The sequence below is a fragment of the Dermacentor albipictus genome, chromosome 10 (assembly GCF_038994185.2).
Source record: "Dermacentor albipictus isolate Rhodes 1998 colony chromosome 10, USDA_Dalb.pri_finalv2, whole genome shotgun sequence".
In the NCBI taxonomy this organism is placed as follows: domain Eukaryota; kingdom Metazoa; phylum Arthropoda; class Arachnida; order Ixodida; family Ixodidae; genus Dermacentor; species Dermacentor albipictus.
In genome coordinates, this window is record NC_091830.1 from 95,374,203 (window position 1) to 95,392,773 (window position 18,571).

Genomic DNA, 18,571 nt, shown 5'->3' on the forward strand with positions numbered 1-18,571 from the left:
AATATCTGGATCATACAATTTCCCTTTCAAAAGAAACGTGTATCAGTGCCTTCTAGTTTAGCTGGGAAAGAACAATAAATTTTTGCCAAAATTAAAAAAAAAATTTTGCGAAGGAAAATAAATGGGGAGCAAGAGTTCGGGGCTTCAACTATATCTGCGATGGTAAAAAAAAACGCTGGTTGGTTGCCCTGGAATGACTCAAGTGTATGTATGAAAGCAAATTTTCTCAAAAATTTTCTCATTGTACGTACTCAAAATCAAGCAAACTTGAAATGCTTTGCCATAGTGGAACAGTTCTTGACAAAATTGGGTGGTTTGGCATGAAATGACTTAAGATACTTAAAAAATCCTATCCTTACTGGAACCATATAAAAAACTAACATAAAAATGTAGTGAACTATAACAAAGCACAGTACTTGTATTCTGGATTGAGCAATCCAATGTGGACTTCTCAGGAGACTACCATAATTAACATAAATAAAATTAACATAAAAGTGTCAAGGCATAGAATGGCACAACATGTGTATGCTCATTTGAGAAATCCAAATTGGGCCCTTCAGGAGACTAACATGAAACATAAGAATGTCGAGAGTTACAAAAGCACGACACTTGTGTTTTGGTTTGAGCTGTCCAACTTGGGCTCTTGAGAGGCTATTGGTCCCATGCGAGAAGCGAGGCCAGAGTTCTTTACATAGGGCATGTTGGTACCAGGAAACTTGTGACACGTGAAGCCTGCAAAAACAAGAAGCCAGAACAAGTTTTAAAAAGCAACTTCTACATGCAAAAGAATGGCATGCAATATGCCCTTGTTATAATGAAATTGATTTATGTATTTGTGTTGCTTAATTACAACTTTCCACGGGTACAGCTTTACAGCTTGACCATTTAAATTTATTCTGTGTGGCACAGGACTCCACTAAGTGTCAAATGCAGGAAAGGGCAAAGAGGAACAAAACACTGTAGCAAAAGAACTTTACGAATATCCTCAATGTCGAAGATGTGAACATTGCTTGCTGAGAAACAAAATGGTGAAAAAAATTCATGTTGTTCATAAATAAACCTGAATTGACAATTAAATTATTTCTTGTAACTTTCATAATTAAAATGTGCAGCACTTAACTGTGCTTTTCCATGCTCCAAAGACAATACTGTCATGTCACTACAATTGAGTGTAGCTTCATTTGAAGTTAGGTTTCCTGAGTTCACATGCAATCGGAATGTACTTCTCGCCTTACAATGACTTAGGACTTTCTACATAAAAGAAGACACTGCTTACAGCAAAGTATGTTTTCTGCCTCAACGACTGAATTACTGCTATAATGAGAATTCCATGTAGTTGTGCACCAAGCTGCTTAGCATGACACATGCAGAATGTGACAGATACGAAGAAATGCTGTCTTTTAAGAGCCATATGCCATAGGACTGACTTCTTTAACCCTTTTAGGGTTTACTGCCGTACATCTGTGGCTGTGACGGAACGTTCTGAAAAAATTTGCCTTTTCAGAACAAAGTGTTGCCTAGCATGCCACTAGAGGTGCTGCAACCTTCTGAGACTTCTACAAAATAGTCTTAAATTGCTGTCGCTCCATGGGTTTCTCGAAAACCGATTTCCACTTAGCTCCTTGGTGTCTGTCACTGCAGTAATTTGGGAGCGTTGCCACAAGTTTTTGTAAGTTTCATTACACAAAAAATTATGCTGCTTTATCCTGCATAAAAAAATAAAACATCTAAAACTGCAAAGACTGAAATGGTATTGCCATTTCATCGTTATTTAAAAATATTATTTACCACTTTATTTTTTCGGAAAGTCACTCTGAAGAACTTAAATCTGCAATAAAAATATTAACGGTGCGCGAAAAGTGATTTTTGAGGCTGAACCGAATAATGCTAGAAGCAAATCAAATAATGGATAGCTTCTGAATAATGAACAGCTGATATCACAATTAATGTAAGATGAGGCTCACATCCTAGTATTATTAATGTTTGCAAGTTTCTGTCATTGTTATGTTATGAAGAGCTGTTTATTAGAAGCAGAAATGGAGCAGAAAAAAGTTTCTTCACATGCACAGGACTCTTCAGTAAACATAAATGATCGCTGTACAGCCTCTAAAGTACAGCTACTTAAGTAATGTAGCCTGGTCTGCTATTCTTACAAGTTCTTACGTTTTATGTCTATACTATGTTATTGGAGGTGAAAATTTACCGTACTTTGGCTCAAATTGCATATTTTATTGGTCTTTCGAAATATTAGAATAATACTCGCATTTACAAATAGTGACCATTCAAAGTCTAAATTGAATAGGACACTATTCAATTCGAAAGTTTTGAACATTTGCACACCACAAAAATATATAACTCCTAAATTAGAGAGGCATATTTCTCCCCAAAATGTGACCCTCAACGGGCTAAACAAGAGCGACAGAAAAGCCCATTCATCTTTTTGATTAATTTAAGCCCATAATCTACTTGGTAATGGTTCATAATAACCCTGTTAACAGGTAGGTGAAGTAGGGAAGCAGGAATCAATTCTAACAATTTCAGCATGGGAGTAGTGGACATGTCCAATGGACTGTAAGAAGCTTTATACATTAGGCCCCAAGAGCCTATTTTCAATTTATTGAAGTATATGGGGAAAAGCCACATAAATATTTTTTTCATATCTTAGAATACAAAGTGATAAAGTGTGCGTTAATAAACACGAGTCATAGGTTAAGTGCTTAGAATGAGTAAGCACCCACTAAACGTAGTACTGTTGACAGCAATGCTTGCAACTCTGTACATGTTGTTTCTTTGATTGAAACAACCAGAAGAAAATTGCCACACCACTCACGTTCCCTCTGCTAAAAGGCTGCTGTCTGGCATCACATGGACCTCCTTCAATATAGGAGCAACCTTAATTCGATGTGGTCTGTTAAAATAGGTGAAACTACTGTTTCACTTCTCAGAACCTGGAGAGCTGTTTTGATTTCTGCAATTTGGTGAACGTGCTCCTGCTCGAGCTGAGCAGTAACCACACTTGAGCATAGCTTCTCCGCAATTCGTGTATTAGAATAACACTTTCAGGCTAATTAAACATGTCCTCCATGCCAATAGATTTGGAGCGTGCTTCACAGACAACTATTCCTTGCAATGACAGCCAAGTAGCACTGCTAATGCGCCAATTCAGCTCGTGTTATGTGGTGGAGCCACTAAAATCTTTCAGCAGTGAAGGCAGCTTTCAAATTATAGAAGCATTTGCGTATGGCGGCATTACGCACTCATGATCATATGAACAGTCATTCCAAATAATAGGCTATTGTAGCACACAACTGCACACACGGGCTACTTGAAAGTCGTTTGTTATGCCAATGGCAAGTTCATAATTTTAGAAAAAAATGTGAATGTAGAAAGGATATATGGTACTTGCCTATAACAGCACTGACCCTGGTGGGGTCAAGAGCCTTTCTTGCCCCTTGGTGTTATTTCCAAAGCCCAAATGGCCCATGAGCTCCTCCTCTGTGAACACATGGTGAAGCAAGGCCATTGCATACTTTCCTGGTCCACCATGGCAGGCCATGGTAAGCTGTGCCAGGATAACCTTCTCAATGTGCACTCCTTCAACCTATGTGAACCTGCACGTTTAAGTAAATGTTAGCAAAACAGTTTTAAGCCTTTCAAGCACATTCACACAACAGCCCTACTGCAAATAAATTACAAAGTATCTGTTGCAAATCTAGAATGCTAAACTTGACTTCTTACAAGCTTCTTATGCCGTCTGGATGCCACTTGTTTCAGAAAAAACAATCCAGCACAAACAAGAATAGTAAACCAAAGTATCCAAACATCTAGTACTTGAAGAAGGGGAGTACCAGCGAAACACAAATGACACGCACACAAGGAAACGGCATTAGACACGGACTCCCTGTCTAACGCCTCTTCCGTGTGTGCGCATCCTTTGTTTTGCTGGTACCCCCCCTTTTCAAGTTCTTCATGCACCAACTGGCCCAAGAACTTGTGCTAATGCACATCTAGTACTATTTATTGTGATTACCATTCTTAGGATACTTCATATTTTCAGGTGTTTGTCTCTATTTTCCCATCCATTTGTGTCAATATGTAGCCCATGGACTAATGGGGAGATTGGGCTGCTATGTTGAGGGAAGACTTCAAAATGTTCTGGTCAGAACAGCTTGGCTGACTGGTTATGCAACCCTGGGCATATGCCACTTTTCAATGAATCTCTTTCCCGCTATCTTGGGCAACTGCTGCTGCTGCTTGTGTTGGCAAGCAGCCGTAGGAGCTCGAAGAGGGACATGATTGTCGATCATTACTAAGATTACCACTACACATCATGTTCACTTGCTGTGCTCCAGATGTAATATGTGAGATTCCACTCCACTGTATGAAATGTATACATATGCTGCAAGGACAGTATGTGCCAACCACCACCTCAATTAAATTAATCGACTCGCAAAGCACAGGCTGCACAAGATCACGGAGTGAGCTCAGAAGTTTGTGGACAGTCAGTTGATGTCCATGTCAGGGACTTCTAGGGAGACTCAGTCATTTCGTCGATGTGCATTATCGTGCCGTCAGACATTGTATTACAATTCTGTCTGTCTCATTGTACCCCCGTTCTAATAGTCATCACGTATCACCACAATTCAGTATATAAATAGACACTTATATCTACTGTTTATTTAATCTTTATGGAGAATACTTTGAGCAGGAGTTTTTGCAGAGATCATGAATTCTACAGCTTAAAGGGGCACTAAAGCAAAATTAAATTAATTAAATTCTGCCATTTTAAGTGGCAAAATGACAATCCGATGTTTAGGCACGCCATAGTGGGGAACTCTGGACTAATTTTTACCAAATCAGGCTGCAAGGTACCTGGGCAGTTTTGTGTTTAACCTCCATCAAAATGCGGTTGTTTGATCCTGTGACCTCGTGCTTAGTGGAGCTGTGCCGACACCCCTAAGCAACTACGGCATGAAAGCACTAAAGAGAAAAATTATTTTAGATGTATCTGTACATGACCTTCCTACAATTCAAGAGATTCACTCATACCGTGACAAGAGGCTGAGTAAACTGTAAAAGCAGCAAGAGGAAAGATTGGTGGCAGTGCTGCCTTGAAGTTACCACACCCGCTTGCTGTGACGTCATGGATTTAGATGATGTCTGTTCAGATGTAGCAATTTTTTTACAAATAAACATGTTCTTCATCGTATTCCAAAAACCCAAAATAAAAAGCGTCAGGAACATTTACAGTACCAATACAACCCAAGTTTGAAAAAATACTTGGAATCCATGATGTGACAATGAGGTGTCAGCACGAAGATTTTGGGGTGATACTCAGAAAATTAAACTTTGAGCTTTATTTTCTCTAATAATCAAGCAACTACCAAGAAATTTACAGAAGTAGTTATTTAAGACGATGCTTTATTTAAAATTCATTTAGGGTGTGATTAGTGTCCCCTTAATACAAAACAAGGAATGCACTTGGCTGCGTAATAGGTTAACATGCATCACTGGTTCTCATTAAGGTAGGATTATCAGTATAGCAAAGGGCCTGCACTGGCTGCTCCAGAGGGGAGCCCTTCCACTTCCCCTCAACCTCCGAATTCCCAATTTCTTTATGAGCAGTGATGCAATTTCTGTATCTTAACAAGACATAATGCCAAGATAGAGCATGTGGTGACCGGCACTTCACACCATCCAGCTCGGCATCAATCTTTTTGGAATTTGGCCCTTGAAATGCAGAAAGCCCCGATTATTGCTCGTTATTCAGCCAACTTTCTCAAATGGTGCTGCTGTTGTGGTTTGATACCTCTAGCAGTGCACTGCTGTATGACATAGGTCATTATACCTTCGTTCTGGTAAAACTATAAAGATGTTCACTCATGTAGACCACTAATGTCCACACTAAGTTTCTGAACGCCCTTCTCATATCAGGCGTATACACTGAAAAAGGCACATTCTGCGTTTAATATGTTCACAAGTGACACTGCAATTCACTCCCAGTCCCGGTGCAGATGTTAAATCTTTCAGCTGAGTGCTTAAAGGCACCATGTCTCCTAATGAAGACACTCTGCACAAATTGATCACTGGAGCAAATGCCTTGCAGTTGCATCAGCAATGTTGTTGTTTTTCTGCTTCCTGCAATACATTTTCACGGCATCACTGTATTTGATCATGGTGACGCTACAGAATGGATGACCAAAGAATTCACCTTTAGCGTTCCAGCTGGGGCGTCTCCCAGCTCACTTTGAACCTGAAAAAAGATGTCAGTATTAAAACGTGAAGCCACGATGCAGCAAAAGCGACAATCAAAGAAGCTACATGGACCATTAGGCTGACATAAATGGACGGATACAAATGACTAGTCATTGAATACACGAAAGTGTGGCCGCTCTTGCCAATGGCAGTGTGAGATTGTCAAATAATTCATTTCACATTCCTCTACTTATTTTAAAAATTATTTCCATGCATCTGCTTAACTGGTATGGCCACATATTAAAGGCAGCTCCTTCATATAAAGCCACAGTGTTACATTCTTTTACTCCCCGTCTACCTGATGCTACTGAAGTTTTGCTTACACTCAAAGAATTTCACAGACCTGCTCTTTCGACAAAGCATTATTCCAAGCTTGTGGCAAAGCGTCGTCATTTAGTTCACAACGATGCGCTCCCCTTTCAATCTGCTCACTCTGTAGTGCTCGGATTCAAAGCAAAAATGGCTTTTCGACATAACTAGCTACTCCTATGGTCACAAGAAACAATGCTAATTATTGATGTTTATGTTGCCGATAACATATACATTCCGCCTCGAAACACAGTGGGACGACAAGGCAGATATGCCAGGCATCTCGTTCCTTTACTGATTTTAAAACTTTGTTACGTCAATCAGTTACTAAAGTGCGAAAAGCTGAAATTTCACGCTGTTACATTTTTTTAATGTTCTATCCCAGTAAAGTAGGACCTGGAGTGCCATAAAATCTGCCTTTCCGTGAATGCAGAGCGCCTACGCGAAGCCGTTTGGGCGAAGCACTCGATGGCATCGAACGGAGAAGATAAAGAAAGGAAGTTGAATGCGCGCTAAAAGGTGGAAAACGAAACACACGCGGTTGGCAAGGCGTATAACTCGATGATTTCGCAGCACTCTGTGGCATCACCCCTATCGTATGTCACGTATCGCATAGAATCGCATGTACAGTGGTGCGCAGCCTTGTCTAGAGCGCGGCGACGGTGCTCTGCGGAGCAAATCAGCGCCACCTAACGTTACGCTCTGGGTTTGAGCTATGCGTCTCGTGCGCATGCGCGGCCAAAATAAAGCGGTGCTAGCTCGTGGGTTCTCGGCCTCAGTGCTTGCGCTTCAGTCCGCCAGGGCCGCGCTGAATGATATTGTTACGGTTAATGTTAAACCGGCTTTATTCAAGGGACGAGATGGATGGTAAAGTCAAGATGGCGTCCTGAGGCTGCACCAGCTCACTTCTTCTTCTTCTTCTCTTCGCCCGGTTCATGCCGTAGCAATCCCCGGTTGCCAGACGAAGCCCGCTGGGCAAGTCCAAATCACTCGGAAAGCGTAGGGTGAAACCGCTTAAGACGGGCAACATGTACTAACTGGGTCCGGCTAGACCGACGACCAGTCGACGTCAAGCGTGCCACTACGTACGTCAAGTCACTCAAGCGATCTACAATGACCAATGGGCCCGTGTACTGGGGTAAAAACTTTTCGCATAAGCCACGTTTACGTTGCGGAGTCCACAACCACACAAAGTCTCCTTTGGAGTACGAGACAGACTGGTGTCGGCTGTCATAGCGCTCTTTCGATCGGTCTTGCGATGCCACAGTACGAAGACGAGCGATACGCCGGGATTCTTCGGCAAGACAAAGCGTCTTGGCAACAGAGTACTTGCTGTGAAAGTCAAACGGTAGTATAGTGTCAATGAAGCTTAGCGGTGAACGGGCGTAAAGGAGATAAAAAGGACTGTAATCGGTCGTCTCATGCTTTGCAGTATTATACGCATAGGTGGTGAAGGGGAGTACGTCATCCCAGTCCTTGTGATCGGAAGATACGTACATGGCCACCATGTTAGAGTTCTGTTCGTACGTTCTACAAGCCCATTTGTCTGAGGGTGATAAGGCGTTGAATGATGGAACTGCGAACTGCAGAGACGAAGCAGTTCTTCTACGGCGTCCGCAACGAACTGACGACCGCGATCGCTAATGATCACACGGGGGGACCATGTCGAAGAATAATGAATCGAAGCAAAAACGTTGCAACGGACGCAGCTGTTGAAGATGGCACGGCCGCCGTTTCCGCGTAACGGGTCAGATGGTCGACACATACGATCACCCATCGGTTGTCGTTAGATGATCGGGGAAATGGGCCCAGAAGATCAATACCCACTTGTTCAAATGGCAGGTGAGGCGGCGGCAGAGGTTGGAGAAGACCGGGCGGAGCGGTCGTAGGGCGCTTGTAGCGTTGACATTGTTCGCAACTGGCGACGTAGTGCTTGACCGTGTCCCGCATTCTGGGCCAGTAAAAACGCTCCTGTGTCCGGTTCAAAGTTCTTATGAATCCTAGATGGCCAGAGGTCACATCGTTGTGCATGGCTCTCAGTATGTCCGTTCGCAGACTCTGCGGCACCACCAGAAGGAAGCGTGCGCCTTTAACCGAATAATTGGTCTTTTAAAGCAGGCCGTCACGGACACAAAATCTACCGGTGGCTCCAGGACGCGATGCGGTTACAAATATAGGTTCCAAACCAATGTCATTTTCCTGCTCTGCTTTGAAAGTCATCGAGTCTAGGAATGTAGAAGAAATGGGAGCAAAACAGTCATCAAAATTGTCTTCGTCACACTCCGTCGTCGTCAGAGGAAGGCGGGAGAGACAGTCCGCATCTGCGTGGCGACGCCCGGACTTGTAGGAAATAACGAAGTCGTACTCCTGCAGTCGAAGAGCCCAACGTGCCAGTCGTCCACTCGGGTCACGGAGATTCACCAACCAGCACAACGCGTGGTGGTCAGTAATGATAGTGAACGGGCGTCCGTAGATATAAGGTCGAAATTTGTGGACAGCGAAAACAGCTGCCAAGCATTCTTGCTCGGTCACAGTGTAATTGCGTTCAACCTTAGTCAAAGAGCGACTAGCATAAGCCACAACGTGTTCAGCTCCTTGATGACGTTGCACAAGTACGGCACCAATGCCGATGCTACTGGATCAGCTTGCACTTCCGTAGGTGCGGATGCATCGAAGTGACGCAATATGGGTCCTGATGTTAGTAGAAATTTTAGCTGACGGAACGCGTCGTCGCAAGCCGATGTCCAGTTGAAAGGGACGGCTTTTCGGAGAAGACATGTTAGGGGGTACACCACGTCGGCGAATCTTGGGACGAAGCGCCGAAAATACGAGCACAGGCCCATGAAACTCCTCAACTCCCGCACTGACTTCGGTGCTTCGAAGGAGCTGACTGCCTCAATCTTCCGTGGATCTGGCCTCACACCGTTTTTGTCGACCAGATGCCCAAGTACTAACGTCTCGGTTTCTCCAAAACGACATTTCTTGGAATTTAGGATCAAGCCGGCTTGTTTGACACAATCCAGAACAAGATTGAGACGGCTGTTATGTTCACTCAATGTGCTGCCAAAAATCACCACATCATCGAGGTAGCACAAACAAATTTCCCATTTAAGTCCTCGGAGGATAGTATCCATGAATCGTTCGAATGTTGCTGGCGCTTTACAAAGGCCGAACGGCATAACGTTGAATTCATAAAGACCGTCTGGTGTCACGAAGGCCGTTTTCTCCTTATCGTCTGGGTGCATGGGTATCTGCCAATACCCTGATCGCAAATCCAGTGATGAAAAGTAGGCAGCGGAATGTAGACAGTCGATGACATCATCAATTCTAGGAAGCGGATACACATCCTTTTTGGTGACCGCATTCAGTTTCCTGTAATCAACGCAAAACCGCCACGATCCATCCTTCTTCTTTACTAAGATTACTGGTGCTGCCCACGGACTAGAAGACTCTTGGACAACACTTTTCCGCAGCATGTCTTTCACCTGTTCAGCAATAACTGTCCTGCGGTTGAAGAAACGCGGTAAGGCTTTTGCCGAATGGGGTGCGCAGATCCGGTGTCAATTCTGTGGCGAGTACGAGAACGCGGGAGTGAAGCCTGCTTGTCGCCTTGTGTGAAATCGAACACAGAAAGATGTGCCCACAAAACTTGTGCGAGAGCGCGGCGCTCATGTGAGGGCAGTGCCTTGTTGATCATTCGTAGGATCTGCTCTTCAGAAATGCTTCTTTGGGGATCGCTAGTATGAGATTGCTCCTCCTCGCTTAGAACTGTAATGGAGCTGTAAGTAATCTCGTCAAATTCAGCAAGCTTCATATCACGCGGGAGAACGGCAGGGACGCAAGAACAATTGAAAGCCCACAAATTGGAAGCGCCATTCACTACTCTCACGACAGAGCGTGGAACAAGTACATCTTTCTTTGCGCAGCTCGACGTAAGTGGCTGGACTTGCGCGTCAAACGAGGAAAGGTCGGCAGCAGCGAAATTGACAGGGATACGTGACAGCGACCAAGGCGGTAGCAGCAAATCGTTCGAAACAACACAATAGTTTTTCACTGGTAAGGATGTGTCGGCAAGGGTGGCGAGAAGCGCGCTATTCAAAGTAATTTCGCCTGTGCCACAGTTAACGGATGCACCACAATCCTGAAGAAAGTCAATCCCGAGAATCACATCGTGAGTGCATCGCGGTAGTACGAGAAATTCTGTTTTAAGATCTGCTCCTCCGAATAAAACACTTGCAACACAAATACCAAGGGGAACTAGGCACTCTCCGCTGACACCACGAAACGTCACACCATCATTCCACGGGAACATAACTTTCCTACCCAGTCTCTCTTTGAAAGTCACACTCATGACGGAAACGGTAGCACCAGTGTCCACTAATGCTGTTGCAGGTATACTATCAATGAACACACGCACTTTGTTCTTCACCATCATAATAGGCAGAGGAGTATTTCGCAGATACACAGACTGTCCGGCGACCTTACCTCCATCGGCCGCGCCGGCTAGTTTCCCGACGGCGGTGGAGACGTAGCACGTCGCCGTGGTGACGGTGAACGGCGTTGGCGACTGGTTGGGGGCGTCAGGCTGCGGTCAGAAGCTGGCGAGCCACTCCTTCTACTATACTGACGGAAGGTATTCCGAGGTGGCGCGCCTGTGGTGTTTGCAGGGTCTATCGGCCAACGGTCGTCACAACTATCATGTCCAAAATTAGGCCAAGTTGGTGGTGGGCCATATGTTGTTGTCTGTCGGCGCCGGCGACAAAAACGAGCAATGTGTCCTGAGGCGCCACAGCTGTAACATACAGGAGATGCGCGACCGACGTTGTATGCCTCGGAGTCAACCCTGGGACGCTGCGAATAATAAACGCGATCTTCCGAATTGCGATTCGTGGTGGTAGCTCGACGAGTTCGTTGATCGTGCGTCATGTCGTCGGGAAAGGTACGTCGGTGCTGTCGCAGCTGATCAACTCGACAGTCTGCAACGCCTGGCATGGCAGACAATGCTGACACAGCAGATGCATGTTCTTGAGGTTGGTTGGAAGCGCAACCAAGCTGTTCGACATCCGCCCCTTTGGTGTGTCGTTCAAGTTCTTCACGGACAATTTGCCTTATAGTTGCCGCAAGGTCAAATTGAAAGCTGTAGTTGTTTTCGTCAACGCTTGCCACCGTGGTGACATTGGCTAGCCTGCCAAACTTTGGCGTGATACGGCGCAGCTTCAGGGCCTCAAATGTGCGGCAATGCTTGATGAGGTCGGCGACCGAGGCGAGACTCTCCTTTCCGATTAAATAATTGTAAACATCCTCGGCTATGCCTTTGAGAAGGTGTCCAACCTTGTCCTCTTCCGACATTCGAGGATTGACAGTCTTGCAAAGCTTCAGGATCGCCTCTATGTACGTAGTACAGGTCTCACCTGGGACTTGAGCGCGCTGAAGCAATGTCTGCTCCGCCCGCTTCCGTTTCGTGGTGGAATCGCCAAAGCACACTGTGAGGTGAGTAACGAAGCTGTCCCACGTTGTGAACGTATCTTCATGGTTCTCGAACCACACCAGCGCCGTGTCTGTGAGGAACAGAACCACATTGTCGAGCTGAGTCGTGGAGTTCCAGCCGTTGTACTTGCTCACACGCTTGTAGTGGGTGAGCCATTCCTCCACGTCCTCGCCGAATTTTCCAGAGAAAGGGCGGGGCTCCATCTGATGCATCCAGGCGCCGGTTGTTCGCACTGGAGCAGCCAGAGAAGGCTGTTCGTCGCGGCTGTGGGACATCGGGATCTCAAGTGGTGTTGGAGGCAGTCGAGCGAGGCGTCGGCTCCGGCGTGGCACTTGCTGCAGCAGCTCCGTCGTCTTCGTCGAAGTACCCCGGCACCTCCACCACAAAACTGTTACGGTTAATGTTAAACCGGCTTTATTCAAGCGACGAGATGGACGGTAAAGTCAAGATGGCGTCCTGAGGCTGCACCAGCTCACTTCTTCTTCTCTTCGCCCGGCTCATGCCGTAGCAATATGTAACAGCGGCCGGAAAACCAACGCGTTTCGCGCGAATCACGAGGCGGCTAGGCAAGCAAGTGCAAGTGATATCGGGTGATCGCGCGTTTCTGAAGCATGTCCAAGTGATAGCGGGTGATCGCGCGTTTCAGGCGCAGACCAGGCTAAGAGTGCGAGAATTGGGCCTATATGGTTGTTTGGTGTCTATTCTCGTCGCCTACTTTCGTCGGCTGTCGCCCTCAGCTAAATACCCAGTGCAGATACACGCCGAAAGACATTATGGCCGCGGCGAGTGGTGCCTGCGCAGAAATGCGCGGTGATCTGCTATCACTCGCGCTTGCTTGCCTGGCGGTCTCGTTACACTCGTGAAACACGGCGGCATGGCGACGCCCTCGCCGCTGTCACAGCGTCACAATTGCAGGCAGCGCGTCCCTGGCGGCACGAGACGAACTCGCAAGGCGGTTGCTGGACAAGGACGCGATGAGCAGGCATGCCTCTGTTTCTGCCGCGTATGCGCGCGGGACGGATAACTCAAACCCAGAGCGCAACGTTAGGTGGCGCTGACTTACTCAGCAGGGCACCGTCGGCGCGCTCTAGACAAGGCTGCTCACCACTGTACACGCTTGACATTTTTTATTATTGCGAGACAGCCTCCTCTGTGTTTTCCAGTCGCGCGAACGTCGGCCGCACGGCGTGACAGATAGTGGCGTTGAAGCACCGCGGAGTCACTCGATCCTGAAGGCAACAACGCAACAGAATATATTTTCGCTGATCCCACCGCGCCCCCCCCCCTCCGTCGCTACAGCTCATTCACACGCCTTGTACTAGCGTGGCGCAAACAAAATATCTTCGATTACAGTACAGATCGGATGGTTTCACGTCGCATTGTTATGCGCTCATTAATAAGGCTAACTCAATCGGTGCTCGAACACCGTATCAGAAATCATGGCGTACAACATGCCCTGCTTTAGCTGGCACCACATAGCTGCCTTACGTCACCACAAGCGGAGAGTAAAGTTAAACCAGGACAAAGCTCCACGTTAAATACCACAAATCTAGTGCTGTACAACCAATTCTCGCAACGGAAGGATAGTGCTAGGAATGAAAACTAGAAAAGAGGCGCACGGAAAACACGCACAGGCGCTGAAATTCCCCTTGTTCGTCCGCGCCTGTGCGGCGCGGACGAACAAGGGGAATTCGAAACACTAACTCACCTTTGATGTCGCTGAGTCGGAGGCGATCATGGCGATCTTCGAGGCAACAAGCCCATAAAAAGCGAGCAACACGCAGGAATATTCCAAAGATGTCACAGCGAAGCACACAAAGAACGCAGAAAACGCAGGAAGTTTTCAAACAAGCGGCGTGCACGATCTCGCCGGAATGCTACAAACCTCAACAGCGCAAACGCGCAATCATACATGTACACTCAATCAAATACACGCTTATATTATCATAAATTGTACCATTTGATAACAAATTCTGTGATGCCATGTTATTACAGAAAAATTGTAGCGCTTTGGAAGTGTATAAAAGTTTTTTGCTTCACTTCTTTGATGAACTACTTTCTTTAGCGCAGTAGCGCGGTGCACCGGCCGGAGCTAATGGAGTGCGCGGGAAAAGGCGCCAAATTCAAACGTCGCAAACGCCGTGCTAATTTGTGCGCGCACAGTTTTCGTCGTTTGGATTAAAAAAAAAAAAGTAATGCGTGCCGCAACCATGCGGACTGAACTATTGACCAGAAAAGTACAGAAACGTCGCTGTTTGTGCTTCTTATTTCGACGTCACGGCAAACTGCAGGCGGTCTGTCGTCCCATTCTTTTAAACATTTGTGCGTGTGCTTCTGCGCTGTGCGATTTGTCACCGAGAACGTATAGCAGCGCAGATTCTGCTTGGTGGCCGAGCAGATTCCAAACATATTCGCCAGCACCCCGTCTAGGTCACAGAAAAGAATTTGGCCTCCATGTGAAATATGAGCACGATGACGTCCATATCAGCCAAGCTTTTCGTTTCGTTCTGTAGCGCGCAAACGAGTAACATCTAAGCGATACGCACTCTGTAAAAACGATGTTTACTCCTTTATCCGCCGCACTCGCCATGGTGGCATAGTGGCCTGAGGTGTTGCGCTAATAACCCGAGTGCTTGGGATCTAATGCCGGCCGGGGCGGCTGCATTTCGATGGAGGTGAAATTCAAAAACGCCCGTGTACTGTGCGTTCGGTGCAGGTTAAAGGACCCCAGATGGTCAAAATAAATATGGAGTTTCTTACTACGGTGCGGCTCATAATCAAAGCGTGTTTTTGGCACGTCAAACCCCAGATTTTAATTTTGTTAACGTTCTCCGCCACCTTGACCATACTTAACACGGAGGCATGCAATGCCGTTTCCTAACACACAGCCAGGGCACTGCCCCCTTATAATGGACGCCGATGGAAATGCAGGATGCGTCCAATCGTCGGTTGTTTGTCACTGCTTGTAGGGATGTTTGTCTTCTCAAACTGCATATATATATATATATATATATATATATATATATATATATATATATATATATATATATATATATATATATATATATATATGCAGGGTGTTTCTTTCTGCTAACTTTAGGCCGAGTGTATAAACTCTATATGCACTCTATGACGACGCGACTAAATGCATGTTGCTCCCTTTGGTATGTAGCGTGTCGCGCTATTTCTGTGTTTTGCTTAATTAGCTAATTAGTCAAGGATAATTAACCAACTTCTGAAGCAAAGAAGTTAGGAAAAAAATTCCAATTAGAAAGTTGCAGAGCAGTTGGCAATCCGTACGAATAAACCGTTTCTGTCTTTCTATGTGTTAAGTATTAGTGTTTTTCAGCTTACTGCGGATGCTCGCGAAATACAAAAAGCACCACGTGACATGCCCGCCTGCGAGTCGTGATTGCACTGCTCCTAAGCCTCCCGCGCACAAACGAAAACATACCATTTGACCGGTGTGAACACCCGTACCTGCTTATCGCCATCATGAACCGCAGCGAGGGAAGCACGTCGCTGGCGTCAATACCACAGCCAACGCCTTCGTCACTGCCCTGTCGCCTTTTAAGCGGCAATACACCCTGCTCGATGGTATGCTCGTTTGAGAGCGCTGCAAGCACGGCGCGCAAGCGGGTATGTCAGGTGATATTTTTTGTATTTCGCGGGCATCCGCAGTAAGCTGAAAAACAATAACACTAATAGATAGAAAGTGAGAAATGGCCTAATCGGACGTTTTACAAAGTGCTCTAGAACTTTCTAGTTGAAATTTTTCGCCTAACTTTGTTCTTTCAGAATGGCTAATTTTCTTGACAACTTAACTACTTAGGAAAAATACAAGAATAGCGTAACACATACAAGAGTGAGCAACATGCATTTGGTCGCATCGTCTTATGGTGCATCGGCATATTTTTAAACTCTGAGTAAAGTTAGCTGAAACACGTGTATATACGTCTATGGTTCAAGTAACGTGAAACAACACCCTGTATATATGTAATGGTAATAAGTGATCAGTAAAGCAACATATATATGAAAAAAACGCACACATATGTATGTTCTTGTGTTTTTCACATATACTTCGAAACTCAATATTGCTCGTGACTCAATGTTATTCAACAATAAGTTAACAACATTTAGTAAACGACTTTATTGTTGGAAACTACTCAACAATGGTTCAATACTCAACACTATTCAACAATATGTCAAGAGAATTTAGTCAACGACTTTATTGTTGAAAACTACTCAACATTGGCTCAATAATACTCAATACTATTCAACAATATATCAACAGAATTTAGTCAACGACTTTATTGTTGGAAACTACTCAACAATGACTCAATAATACTCAATACTATTCGATAATATATCAAAAGAATTTAGTCAACGACTTTATTGTTGAAAATTACTCAACAATGGCTCAATAATACTCAACACTATTAAACAATATACCAACAGAATTTAGTCAACGACTTTTTTGTTGTGAACTGCCCAACAACTTTACTGTTGAATTATTGCTCTGTGGTTTCAATACTTGTTGAGGTATTGTTGAAAGGCTATTGAGTCAACAATTCGTCAACAATATGCCAACAACATTTCAACAGTCATTTTCATAAGGGTAGAGAAGAAATGCTGGTAAAATTCGCGGAAAGGAATAAGCTGCGCATAATGATCACCTTCTTCAGGAAGTGCAGCAACAGAAATTGCACCTGAAAAATCCCTAATGATGAAGCAAGAATGGAAAATGATTTCATAATTTCTGCCGGTCCCAGCATAGTGCAGGATGTAGAAATGTTAGATAGGGTAAAGTGCAGTGATCATAGGTTAGGTGCAGGATTCACCTTAATTTGAAGAGTGAAAGAGTAAAAATGGTCGAGAAGGAACAGACCAACCTAGACACAATAAGGGTAAAAGTAGACCAATTCAGGCTGGTACTTGCAAAGAATTGTGCAGCCTTAGGAAGGAGAGGTGACGATGACATACAGGCAATCAATTAAACCGTAACTAGACTGCCTTCAGAAGCAGCAATTCAAGTGGATAATAACGTATCAAGATAATCAATAGGTAAGCTCTCTCAAGTAACGAAGGGCCTAATAAAGAAATGACATGAATGAAAGTGTCCAACTGCAGCGATAGAATTCACTGGGCTGTCAAAACTGATCAACGAGGAGAAAATAAGGCATATTCGAAATTATAACTCTAGAAAAACTGAGGAAGCAGTAAAAATTGACGCAGCATGAAATCAACCTGAAGAATACTTGGCCCATAACAAACCAAGATATATGTACTGAAAAATAAGGTGGGTTATATCATCAGGAATTTCGAACATATAGTGTAAAAGCAGCAGAAGAATTCCATACAAACCTGTACAGCACCCAGAGCAGCTACGATACCTCCATTCGAAGTAGTAATGAACAGGTTACAGAAATTCCTTCTATAACACAATGAAGTTAGGAGGGCCTTGCGAGACATGAAAGGGGGAAAAGCGGCAGGAGAAGATGGAATAACAGCCGATTTAATCCAAGATGGAGGAGAAAGCATGCTTGAAAAGCTGGCGGCCCTTTATACAAAGTGTCTCATGACTTCAAGGGTCGTAGAGAGCTGGAAGAATGCCAACATAATACTAATCAACAAAAATGGCGACGTTAAAGAATTGAACAATTATAGGACAATTAGTTTGCATTTCTTGCATAAAATAATAAACAAGATAATTTTCAATAGAGTAAGGGCAACCGTGCAATTGAGTCAACCACGAGAACAGGCTGGCTTCACTAAGGGTACTCTACAATGGATTACATCCATGTGATCAATCAAGTAATTGAGAAATCTGCAGAGTACGCTCAATCTCCCTTTATAGCATTCATAGATTATGAAAAGGCATTTGATTCACTACAGATGCCAGCAGTAACAGAGGCATTACGCAATCAAGGAGTACACACGAGATACATAAATATCTTGGAAAATATCTACAGAGATTCCACAGCTACCTCAATTGTCCACAAGAAAAGTAGGAAGATACCTATAAAGAAAGCGCTCAGGCAAGGAGACAAAATCTATCCAGTGCTTTTCACTGCACGGCTGGAAGAAGTATTCAAGCTATTAAACTGGGGAAGGCTTAATAGTAAGGATCAACAGCGAATATCTCAGCGACTTTCGGTTTGCAGATCCCATTGTCCTGTTCAGCAACACTGGGGAGGAGTTACAACAAACGCTTCAGGATCTTAACAGAGAGAGTGTAAGAGTAGAGTTGAAGATTAATATGCAGAAAATAAAGATGATGATCAATAGCCTGGCAAAGGAATAAGAGTTCAGGATCGTCAGCCAGTCTCTAGGGTCTGGGAATGAGTGCGTTTAGCTAGGTTAATAACTCACGGGAAACCCTGGTGGCGACGAGGAGATACACATAAGTGTAAAAATGGGTTGGGGTGCATACGGAAAAGATTTTCAAATCCCAACTGGAAGCTTTCGCTTATCAATTAAAAGGTGTTCAATGAGTGCATACTACAGGTGCTAACATAC

General features: G+C 44.7%; 1 long non-coding RNA gene across 2 annotated transcripts; it reads right to left on the bottom strand.

The window, feature by feature from the left end:
* Positions 1–555: 555 nt before the first annotated feature.
* Positions 556–13,902, bottom strand: LOC135921447 (uncharacterized). Of its 2 annotated transcripts, none has more exons than XR_010570549.2 (3): positions 13,761–13,902; positions 3,407–3,611; positions 556–732 (listed from the first exon to the last, which is right to left on the bottom strand). It is a non-coding gene; the product is annotated as an uncharacterized lncRNA (long non-coding RNA). The 2 variants fall into 2 exon arrangements; XR_011509166.1 differs by lacking the exon at positions 13,761–13,902 and adding an exon at positions 6,212–6,246.
* Between the last annotated feature and the right edge of the window lie 4,669 nt (positions 13,903–18,571).